The 12599-nt window shown below is 44.4% G+C and overlaps 1 protein-coding gene across 2 annotated transcripts in view; it reads left to right on the top strand.

Moving 5' to 3' along the window:
• Positions 1-12599, top strand: part of dock11 (dedicator of cytokinesis 11) — a 325211-nt gene that overhangs the window by 232535 nt on the left and 80077 nt on the right. The gene's annotated exons all lie outside the window — the stretch shown is intronic.

Below are 12599 nucleotides of genomic sequence, written 5' to 3'. Positions count from 1 at the left end.
CCAGGTGATGGGAGGGTTGAGGGGTGAAGGTGGGGGTCAGAGACTGGACGATGATAAGCAGAGAAACAAAGGATTGCAGTAAGAAGAGAAGTGATAAAGGGAAATCATGAAGTGAAGGGCAGGTGGAACCAGATGGGGGAATGGATGTGCTGTCGGTAGTTGGGGGGAAAAGGGGACAAAATGCGAATGGTGGATGGGAAGGAGGGGTAGGATGCAGGGTACGTGGTGTAGAGAGAAACTCAGGAGGTAAGGGCTATGTGAAATTTGAAAATTCATTCTTAAGGATTTTGCTGCTTGTTAGTTGCCATTGCTTGCAACAGTAAGTGCCCCACTTACTCAGTGAGATGCTCAGCCTAGTCTTGTGATCTCTGTCCCAGTGATAAGAGCCTACAGGAAGAATATGAATTGCACTGCAGAGGAGGTGCACCAGGATGTTGCCTGGATTCGGCCATTTCAGTTTCTCAGGGCGACTGGATCAACTGGTTTGTTTGCCCTGGACACTGGAATGTGTTGTGACAGGAAATAATGAGGGCCATCGTGAGATAGTGCGAACCAGTTTCCCATGGTGAAGGTATTTGAGGTTTTGCAACCAAGCATAAAGTGAAAGATAGAAAGATTAAAGAGGATCTGAGGTGAATTTGTTTTAACCCAGAAGGTGTTTGGAATCTGGAGTATGCTGCCCGAGAGCAGCAGTGGAGGCAGGGATTCTCTCTATTTTAAAAAAAATCATCCAGACAAGCACGAACCACCAACTCAGAGAAGGTCACAAACAAATGCACATAAATAGGATCATTGCAGATGGGGACTTGTTGGTCGGCATGCAAATACATGTAACTGAGTTAGTGCAGATGGCGACTTGTTGGTTGCCATGGAGTTATGTGTTGTGTGACTCTGTAATTCCTTGGTACATATACAGAGATGCGGTGAATAACTTAGTTTTGCATCCAACCAGACAGTTCATTTCAAAACATAAATATGTTGATGTAGTTTGTGGGGAAAACAATAACAAAATGCAGAATATAGTGTGACAGTTGCAGAAAAAGTCCCGTGTATGCAGACAAGTATAAGAGCTATGATGGTGTACATTATGAAGGCAAGAATCATTATTTGCATACAAGAGGTTCATTCAAGATGCTAGTAACAGTGGGATAGAAGTTTTCCTCGAGTCTGGAGGTGCACATTTTCAATTTTTGTATCTTCTGCCTGATGGAACGGGGGAGAAGAGAGAATGCGTGGGAGGGATCTTTGATGATGCTGGCTGCTTTTCTCAGGCAGTGAGGAACGTAGACAGAGTTCTTTTGTTTCATATCATGCCACAGATCTTACAGCAATTTAAAAAAACAGAAGTGCAATGAGTATCCCAACACGTGGGTATATTTCACTTCAGCATCACTAATAAAAGTGAAAGGCTTCACTTTACTCTGGTTTTAAACAATTATCCTCTACGAATATATATTCAACTCAAATTTTAGCATTATGAGAAGTAGTTTCCAAATACCACAATTCAGAATTGTCTGGTTGAAAGAGGTGCGTCAAAATCCATCAAACAGTGCTGCACCTTCTATTCATTGTGGGGTGAGGTGTCCGTCAGAACTCGTATTTATTCACCTTTGGAGTGAGCTGGTTAGTTATAGATTGAATAGGAACACAGTCTGCAAATATCTGTTAACATGTAAAACAGAAGTTGAGAAATGCTATTCACACACAAGTTGGAGTAAATGTGACTTCTTCTGTGACATGTTACTGTACGGAACAGTACCTGTAAGTTAATTAAAAAGGAATTAAGTGGAAAACCATATCAGTGGAGTGTCCCTGTGGAAGAGTGGAATTTTAAAGGTGATGGAGCATGGAATTGGATTGGATGTAGGTTAGAGTTTTCATAGAAAAATACTGATATGCACTTGATTAGGCAAATGTTGACATGTAGGTACAACATACCCCTGACTGTCAAGGGAGGCGCATGTTAAAAACAGTAGCAAATCCGGAAAACCACAAGTACCGTTTTAGCTACCTAGGTAGTATATTGTGCTTGTTTCTCCACTGCTCACTGCTTCAGTGTGAGTCACTAGTTATTTTCTGCAGTGGTGAGAAAAGTCCAAAATTCATCAGTCTTCTCCCCCAACCCTCAACCAGTGAGGAGGCAGCAAGTCTGAAGTAAACCACAACAGTTAAGTCATTCATCAAAACCTCAAAATTAATGGAAGATTTTTTTTTTTCATTTTCAATGGTATTTTTAATTTCATAGGAAAGAGAAAATGAGGTAACTGAGAATAGATAGCTGAAACTTTAGAAATTCAGCTTGAAAGCTGACAAGAGTTTCTGTCAATTTACACACTCATATTTGCACGTTAAAATTTCTAAGAAGTTGTTTTATCCTCGAAGCAGCATACCAAGAATTTTCGAACCTCTAGGCAGCATGGGGGCGTAGTGGTTAGCACAACGTTTTATAGTTCCAGCAACCGGGCTCGATTCCTGCAGCTTCCTGTAAGAAATTTGTACATTCCCCCTGTGACCGCATGAGTCTCCTCCGGGTGCTCCGGTTTCATCCCACATTCCAAAGGCGTACCGGTTGGTAGGTTAATTGGTCATTGTAACTTGTCCCGTGTTAGGCTGGAGTTAATTCGGGAATTGCTGGGCAGCCTGACCTGAAGGGCCAGAGGGACCTTTTCCGCTTTGTATCTCAATAAACCAATAAAATAAAATAAAGACACCAAATTAAGGATTCCCTATGCAATGAATTATGTTATTGTACATTAAAATGTGAAACCAAAGGTGATAAAGGAGAATGGTTTGTGTAACCAATAAATGGAAACAGACACATTGTATTCGGAAAAATAATAACTCTGAATTTAGTTTGTCCATTGTGCTTTTTTTCTTTCCTGTTCTTCGCAAAATCCTTGTCTTAAAATCTGTGTATAGAACCAATGATTCTGCTTTTTTGGTCTCGTATATTCTCCATAGTGCAGTAACTAATTGAATAATCTACAAAAAGAAAACATCTGTGAAAATAATCTAGAAATCAGAGGTAGGTTTATTTTATCAGGGAAAGTAATCAGTGACTGAATTACACACAGAGAATGCTGGAGGTACTCGGCAGGCCAGGCAGTATCTATGGAAAAGAGTATTGTCAACGTTTTGGGCCAAAACCCTTTGGCAGGAGTGGAGAAGAAAAGCTGAGGAGTAGATTTGAAACATGGGGAGAGGGGAGAGAGAGAAATGCCAAACGATAGGTGGAACTTGGAGTGGGGGGGGTGGCGGGGCGGGGGGAATGAAGCAAAGAGCTGGGAAGCTAGTGAAAAAGGCAGAAGGCCATGATAGGAAGAAAAAAGGGGGGCCGGCTGATGGCGCAACAACATCGGCACCGGACCCGGGAGCAGAGGTTCCCGAGTTCGAAACTCGTCGGATCCGCTCCCGAGTACGCCTTCCATCCGTGCTGGGTTGAGTGTCGAGATCGCAACTCGACCTCGTAAAACAAAGGGAAAATACTGCGAAAAATGTCTTGTGTGAGGACTGGCGCGTCACACAGTCTCTCTCTCTAGCTCCGTGGTGCTCCTGGTTAAAAAAAACCATGAAAAATCCATCATCATGGACATGCAGACGCATACGCACACAGGCATACGCGAAAAAAAAGGGAAAAAGGGGAGAGGGGAGGAGCACCAGAGGGAGTTGATGGGCGGGCAAGGAGAGAGGGACAAGGGGATGGGAAATGGTGAAGGGGGGGAGGCATTACTGGGAGTTTGATAACCATTGAATTACACCACTGGAAGTGATGGTTGAGTCTGATACGTTAGGAACATTTTTGGAAAAAAAAACACAGGCTCATGGAAATAAGAAAAATGTAGGGTCCTGGGCTGTGTTGGAGGGAACGGTTATATCGATCATGGGGAGAGTTTATATCGATTCCATAACTGGCCCATACTGTGTTGAACTCTTCTGTGCTGTTCCATCTGTCTTTTTACATTTGTGCATTGCAGGGAAGATAGCAATTGTTTTTTTCCCCGATTTGTTTCACTAAATTACTCTGTTCATGACAATTTTTTTGAACTTTTATTCTCCCCCTCCCTCCCCCTCTCCTCCACAAGGTGCATTTATGTCTCAAGTTAAAAAAGTAAACAGTATAACACTACTGGCACTTCAGATATGATGAGGTGGTGTCAGGGAGTTCAGTAGTCTTACAGCATGAGAGAAGAAGTTGTTTCCCATCTTAGAAGTCTTTCTGTTAGCACTATGGTACTTCCTGCCTGATGGTTGGGGCTTAAAGAGATTATAAACTGGATGGCAGGGGTCAATTACAATGCTAAGGTCCTTGCGTACACAGCCCTCCTGATAAATATCTCAGGTGAGTTGGAGAGAGACCTTTATGACCCTCTCAGCAGTCCTTGCCATCCTTTGTAGGGCCTTGAAATTCTTGGACCAGATGGCGATGCAGCTGCTCAGAACACTCAGAGATGCTCCTGTTCAGATTAGTTAGATTGGTTGAGGGGAGGGACCAGCTGAGATCGTTTGTTATGTGCTCTCCCAGAAACCTGGTGCTCTTAACTCTCTCCACAGAGGAGCCATTTATGTGCAGTGAGGAGTGATCTGCCTGTACCTTCCACAATCATCTCTTTCATCTTGTCCACATTGAGACTTGCGTTGTTGTACGTGCACCTTTTTACCGGCTGCCCTACCTCTTCTGTCTATGCCTTCTTATCGTCATTGTTGATGAGGTCAGCCATTGTTGTGTCTTCAGCAAACTTGATGATTTGGTTTGTACTGGATCTAGCAGTACAATCATACATCAACGTGGTCTGGGCATGCAACCCCAGTGCTTAGAATGATGGAGTCGAGATGCTGGTGCCAATATGGGCTGACCATGTTCTTTATGTGAAGTCCAAGATCCATTTACAGAGAAGTATTGAGACCTAATGAGGACAGCTTACCCACTAGCTTCTGAGGGATGAGTGTATTAAATACTGAGCTGAAGTCAATAAACGGCACCCTGGCATATGAGGCACCGTTCTCCAAGTGAGATAGGGTGGAGTGGAGTGCAGAGGCTATGGTATCATCAGTGGACTGATATGAGCATTAAGCAAACTGAAAATGTAGCAGCAAGATGGGATTTAATGTAATCCATAACCAGCTGCTCAAAGCTTTTCATTTATTTTTGAGGTCAATCCCACTGGGCAGTAGTTGTAGAGGCAGGTTACTGTTGCCGCCTTGGGCACCAGATAATAGTGACCGCCTTGAAGTCGGCGGGAACAATTGACTGTTCCAGAGAGATGTTGAAGATGTCTCTTGGACCCTTTTTTAACTGGGCTACATGGTCCCTTAGCTCTAGACTAGGTATGTTACCAGGCCTTGCAGCTTTACATGGTTTAACCCTAGCCAGGGCCTTTCTCACCAGCACATTGTGCTGTGCTTCAAATCATGCATAAAAGGCAGTCGGCCTATCAGGAAGAAAGTCATCATTGTTGTTGACGCTTTGGGTGGATTTGTAGTCCGTTACAAGCTGAAGACCCTGCCACACACGCCTCATGTCTCTGGTGTTACAGAAACCTGATAACTAAGTGGTAATGGGAACTATCAGAGAATAGAGGAGGGGCAGAGAAGAATGAAGTAGATGATGTTTGAGGATGTCCTTACCTCACCTGGAAGGGCTGTTTTATGTCCATGGGTCGTAGTGAGGGAGAGGGTGTAGGGACAAGAGTTGCACCTCCTAAAGTTGCGGGGGATACCTTCAAGGATCAGGGAGGGGTGGACGGTGAGGGATGAGCAAACCGAGGGGGGGCAGTTGGTCAAAGGGAGAGGGGTCCTGCAGAAAGATGAAAGAGTTGGGGAGGAATAGCTGGAAATGGGATCTTGTTGCAGCTGGCTGAAATGACAAAGGAGTTCTACCACCCTTGAAATAAGGGAGAGGTGTTTAATTAGCCAGTGGGTATTATGTTTCCACGCATCTTATTCATCTGCTCAGTACCAAACAGAAGTTAAAACTTTGAGACACATCTCAGTTGAATGCAAAAGTATTCTACTTCAGTGTGCTGGTTATTGCTGTAAGCTCATTTCCCTTGAGGTAGCCGGCGGCCTCATACCCCAGTGAGATAGGGACATGCCTGTCCTTGCATGTGATTTCAGCTCCAGTGGACGGGGTGGATGAGATCTACAGTGAGATCCAGTGGCCAAGAAGGTGGTTCTGCAATACTCTGTGGAGAGTGAAGGGCGTGACAAGGGCACAGTCATCCACTGCAACCAAGAAAGACCCCAGTTTGTGACGCTTGTTCATACCACTGGACCTGGATTACCGAGGTTGAGAGAGTAGAATAGCCCCAGTCCAACAGATTTTCCATTTTCCACTTTTCACAGCTCTCCAGACAGGTTTATTGTCTTTGTCAGACACAATGGACAACCACCAGCACTTCCTTTACCAATCAGACTTCTATCATTAAAATTGAGGCACTTTCACCTTCCAGTCCTCGAGTGAGCCTTCCCTGTCCATATTTGCTCTGCTTAACGCACTGGCTTAGTTTCCCTTCAGTATTTGACTGAACCTTTTCCACAGTTCTATATCTATCCCGGGTCCCATTGCTCCTCAACGGCATGAACAAACTCACTGCAAGGATGTTGGACCCACCTTGCTTGCACAGGCCCCATTTATCCTCGAAAAATCCCCAATGATCCAAAACCTGCTCTCTCTCCTGCATCATCCCTTTAACCACAACTGACCTAGCTTCCTGTTCCTAATCACAAGAACATGTAGTTTCAAAGGTATATTTAATATCAGAGAAATATGCATCCTGAAATTCTTTTTCTTCACAAACATACAGGAAAGCAGAGGAGTGCCCAGGGAATGAATGACAGTTAAATGTTAGAACCCCAAAACCCCCTCCAACTCTCCCCACCCACACATAAGCAGTAGCAGAGCAATGGCCCTCCTCCACCTGTAAAAAAGCAATGGCACCCCATGGAGCACTCAAGCATGCAACAAAGCACCAATAAAGACACAGATCTGCAGTACCCTGAAGTCTACCTGTTCACCCGGTACTCGACATAGCACAGGTTCTCTCTCTCTCCTTAGTAAGAAAAAAAGTGTCCCTGTTTCACAGTGAGAAGGGAGACATAACCAACAATTCGCTGATTTTCGATGTTAAAAGTCTGTTGCATCACTTCTTTCAAGCTCTGTGCCCAAAGAACTCGGGTCTCTGGGCACACAGCCAGCAGGCAGCTTGCTGCTTTCAATCTTCCATCTCTCACAACGCACGAATTTCCTGCAGTGGCACTGACCTCGAGTCCACCCACCTCCAGAGCCACGAAATCCCGGAACCCTGAAGGTGCGCTAGTCTTCTAGGCCACTTCTTTGGCATATTGAATGCTACCCGAAGATTACAACTTTGCTCTTTAATCTTCTTTCTACCTCATAAATTCATAATGCAGGACCTCATTCCTTTGGTTGGCACCAACTCGTAACACGAGCGTTGTCTGTTCACCCTCCCACTTCTTTGTAGCCGCAGAATCCACAATCATTATAGTTCTGTTTGTCTTTTGCCTCCGCAGATGAGCAATGGAGGTGAGTGTGGATCTAGGTGCTTGGCTGCTTTCCCAAGTGGTCGGCCCGCACAAAAGTATCAAAAAAATGGTGTACCAGATGGAGAAAGGGCTGTCTTGGATCACCTGCCTATGCTTACTGCTGTTTCTGGTCCTCTTCCATAGCTTGTCCACCTGTCTAGCCATTGCTTGCAATGGAACTTGCTCTAATTATGTTCTCCATGATGATCTCAGCATCACCAATGTTCCATAGTGAATTATTCTTCAGGTCCAGCTGTGCAATGCAGTCAGTCCAGAAGCTGTAGCTGGAAACACTTTCTGCACACATGGCCACCAGGGACACTGGATGTCTTCCTGTTTCCCCTTATGTTGTAGCAGGAGTCTCCTGCTGTAACTTTGGACTTAGAACCATAGAACCGTAGAACACTACAGCACAGAAAACAGGCCATTCGGCTCTAGTCTGTGCTGAAACTTTATTCCGCTAGTGCCATTGACCTGTACCCAGTCCACAACCCTCCAGACCTCTCCCATCCATGTATCTATCCAATTTATTCTTAAAACTTAAGAGTGAGCCCGCATTTACCACATCAGATGGCAGCTCATTCCACACTCCCACCACTGAGTGAAGGAGTTCCCCCTAAACCTTTCCCCTTTCACCCTAAAGCCACATCCTCTCGCATTTATCTCTCCTAATCTAAGTGGAAAGAGCCTACTCGTGTTTATTCTGTCTATACTCCTCATAATTTTGTAAGCCTCTAGCAAATCCCCCCCTCATTCTTCTATGCTCCAAGGAATAAAGTCCTAACCTGTTCAATCTTTCCCTGTAACTCAACTCCTGAAGACCCGGCAACATCCTAGTAAATCTTCTCTTTCAAACTTACTGATATCCTTCCTATAGTTAGGTGACCAAAACTGCACGCAATACTCCAAATTTGGCCTCACCAATGTCCCACCGTTACATCCCAACTCAATACTTTGATTTATGAATGCCAGAATGCCAAAAGCCTTCTTTACAACCCTGTCTACCTGTGACGCCACTTTCAGGGAATTATGTATCTGAAATCCCAGATCCCTTTGTTCCTCCTCACTCCTCAGTGCCCTACCATTAACTGCGAATGTCCTACCTTGATTTGTCCTTCCAAAATGCACCACCTCACACTTGTCTGCATTAAATTCCATCTGCCGTTTTCTGGCCCATTTTTCCAGTTGGTCCAGATCCTTCTGCAAGCTGTGAAAGCCTTCCTCGCTGTCTACGACGCCTCCAATCTTAGTGCCATCAGCAAACTTGCTGATCCAATTTACCACATTATCACCGAGATCATTGATATAGACAACAAACAACAATAGTCCCAGCACAGATATCTGAGGCACACCACTAGTCACAGGACTCCAGGTCTGAGAAGCAATCATCCACTACCACTAACTGTCTTCTCCCACACAGCCAATTTCGAGTCCAGTTTACAACCTCTCCATGCATACCTAGTGTCTGAACCTTTTGAACTAACCTCCCAAGTGGGACCTTGTCAAAGGCCTTACTAAAGTCCATGTTTATCCCCCTTTAGTTTAGTGTTACACTGGGACCTCCTCCTAATCTAAACACTACTTACTGAAAACTGTAACCCACCTGCAAAAATCAGGTGGGTTAAGCAGAGGAAGCCCACCTGGTTGACACCTACCAGTCAGCTGTCGCTAACACTGGACACACCAGGAGTTGGCAGGTGATGTGTGATGCAGAGAAGATGGTGGTGGACCCAGGAACTGGGAAGGGCAAAGGCAAGACGAGGGGCTGTGGTTGGGATAGAGGATTGTTTTGGGATTTGTCTATGTGCGAATGCAGTTGCACATGTGTACAGCAGGTACAGTTCCATACACATGCATTTATATATTTGCATGTTCGTGCATGTATAATCACAGGTGGTTGTGTGTGTACATCTGTGTGTCTGTTTTCTGTCCGGGGGTCATATGCTGAGCCCATTGCTGTGCACTCTCTCACATGTGACTGCACAGCCAAGCACCCAAGTCATCACATTATTAAGTTGCCTGATCTCACAACTGTGTGGGGCTCATCACCAACAATGATGAGACAGCTTACATAGAGGAGGTGGAAGAGCTCAGGGCCTGGTGCCATGCAAATAATCTCTTCCTCAATGTCAACAAGATAAACGCGATGGTTGTCAACTTCAGGAAAAGTCGCACCCCTCTTTACAACAGCAGCACAACAGTGAAAGCTGTGACCAGTTTCACATCCTGGACGTGCACGTCTTGCACAACCTCTCATGGTCCGAGGACACATTCTACACCATCAGGGAAGTTCAGCAACACCTCTACTCTCTGAGTAGGCTGAAGCGAGCTGGTGTATACATGTCTGTACAGCTGTTTAATAGAGAGCATCCAAACAAACTGCAAGTACGGAAACTGCACTGCAGCGGACAGGAAGGCTGTACAATGGGTTGTCAAAACTACTCAACATTTCATTGGCATAGCCTACCTACCATCAAGGACATGTAGACAGAGAGGTGCCAGAAAAGAGCCAGTAATATCATGAAGGACCCCACCCACTCTGCTCATGGGCTGTTCCATTCTCATCAGGGAGGAGGCTATGTTACATCCACGCCAGGATGTCCAGACTCAGGGACAGTTAATTTCCCTAAGCTGTAAGGCTGATCAGCATCTCCACCCAGTAACCCCCCCACTCCACATCCCCAGCTGCCACTACTTTATCGTTTCCTGTCAGTCACCTTCTGTACAGACACTCCTGTGCTGAGTGTCACTTTATGAGCATACAAACAATCTATGTAATAAGCTATCTTGGGTATTTATATTTATTGTTTTTTAATTATTATTGTTGTGTGTTGTGTCTGTTGTGCTACTCGAGAAACAATTGTTTTGTTCTCTGGAATGGCCTACTCCTGCACCTATTTTCTATGTTTACACTTGCGTACAAGAAATGAAATCTTGAATTTCCCTTGTGTTTGTCAGTATGTGTCTATATGTCTTTTTGTGCATGTATGTCCATGCAAGCCTCGCTGTGTGTGTGTGTGTGTGTGTGTGTGTGTGTGTGTGTGTACACACGCTTGCTTCTGTTAGGAGGGAGGATGCCTGATGAGAGCTGCTTTGTAATCTGGGAGAGGGTTCATTTGGATGATAATTTTCTTTGATACCTATGAGTCATTTTTCTCTTTGTTATTGCTTCCATTGTTTGTTAATTTGTGAGTTTGACTCGAGCTGCAAATCAGCCTCTTCTCAAATCTTTCACTGTGAAAACCATTAAACTGTCAGAATAATGTTCATCCAGAAAGGCAGACAATTCAAGACTGCAAAGCTTATTTTGTACATCAGTTAGGCTGTAGGCGAGGCATACTGTCCAATGCTGACTGGTTAATTATAGAAAGGATGTAGCGGAGTGTAGAGCATAAATTCACCAGGATGAAGCCAGCATGAGGAAAGATTATTAATAAACCAAAGAGTATGTTAAATAGAAAAAAACTAAAGAGAGAGGTTTACTTCCTTCTTATCAATGAGGGATCAGGAATTAAGAATACTGAGCCAGTTAGCTATGTTACAAAGCTTCAAGAGAGTAAGAACCACATTTCCTCAAGTGGAAATGTTGATAAATATGGTAGACAAGTAGCTTCAGGGCTATGGGGAGGTTTACAGTTTAATTAAGAGAAGCAAAACAAGTCCAGTATTCACTCGAAGGGCAGTGGTGTTATAAATTTCCACAATTCCACCAATTAATTCCTCCTGATGTCAAACCTCATTTGTGTACAAAGCAGGATAAAGTTTCAAGATCCTGGTCTTTGTTTAATCTGAAGTGTGGTGAACGTGCAGAGGACTCCCAATGACTGCTGGTGCCTCAGAAACCTTTTTCAGTGCTAGGAAACATGAAGTTAGTCAGAAGGCCATTGGCCCTATGGGGAGTCTGTTGGATCTTTGAAAGAGCTCTTGAGTAAGCTCCATCCCCTCTGTTTTCCCAATAGCCAGAGTATGTACTGTGAGTTTGGTTCATTGGTGAGACTGATGACAGGAGAGGTGCATGGTATCAGTTTAGGGGTGGACCAGGCCTCATTCATGCCTTGGAAAGGAGATGCCAGAGCTGGCTGTGTGCCACTGGATTCCCCGCTGGATCGGAGGCCTACATTTCCATCTGTGCTGCTCTCCGGTGTTCACTCGGTGGAAGGCAAGTTGGATTGTGGTCGACTACAGCTCCACTGTGTGATATGAGGAACTGCTATGGGCCGTCCTTGAAGAAACGTGGCTCTAGGACAACATCCATGCATTATCAACCTACAAGCTTGGACACTCAGGGACTTGGGCTACAATATTTTTAAATATATTTGTTACTTTAGTTTTTACTTCCCTGCTAAGGCTCTTCTGAGTCTGAAACCTGAAGGGCTTTGTCCTGAAACGTTGACTGTTCATTTCTCTCCATTGATGCTGCCTGACTTACTGAATTCATCAGTGTTGCTCCTGTGGCTACAAAACAGCTCCAAATGAAGACAACTCCACCTTATTTACAGTATCAGGAATCATCATTAAATCTTTATTGAGACTCTATTGAACTGTAAGCAAACAAGTCCAGCTTCACCAAAATTTCTTTCCATGCATATGATTATGGTAAGATTCTGTACTTGAATGGATATTGAAAAAAATGGTAGAAATAACCACAGAATCTATTTGCTTCCTAGCTTAGCAATAGCTTTCTGTCCAGAATGAAATGGTGCAAATCTCATTTGTGTAACCATATTTAATGCAACAGTTTTCCTTGTGGATGTGGTGAATATAATTGAAATTGTTCTCATCATTCAGCCAAAGTCATAGAGCCTCCACAGAGCAGGCAGAGGTTGGTCATCCTAAAAAGGACTGGTCAATCCCATTCCCCTGCTCTATCCATCAACCTCAGCAAGCTGAGAGCCATTAAGTTGCAAGTTAACAATCCTTTAAAATCCTCCCTCCTTATGATCTCTCTCCTGATCCTGGTTCATTTCATCTACTACCTCCTCATTTCACCCATCAGCTCTGTCCATCTAGTTCTGGCTTCTTCTGCCCTTCACCTCTACCCTGATGGTGCCCATTAT

Source organism: Mobula birostris, chromosome 10, assembly GCF_030028105.1.
Source record: "Mobula birostris isolate sMobBir1 chromosome 10, sMobBir1.hap1, whole genome shotgun sequence".
Classification (NCBI taxonomy): domain Eukaryota; kingdom Metazoa; phylum Chordata; class Chondrichthyes; order Myliobatiformes; family Myliobatidae; genus Mobula; species Mobula birostris.
This window is presented reverse-complemented; position numbering and strand designations above follow the sequence as displayed.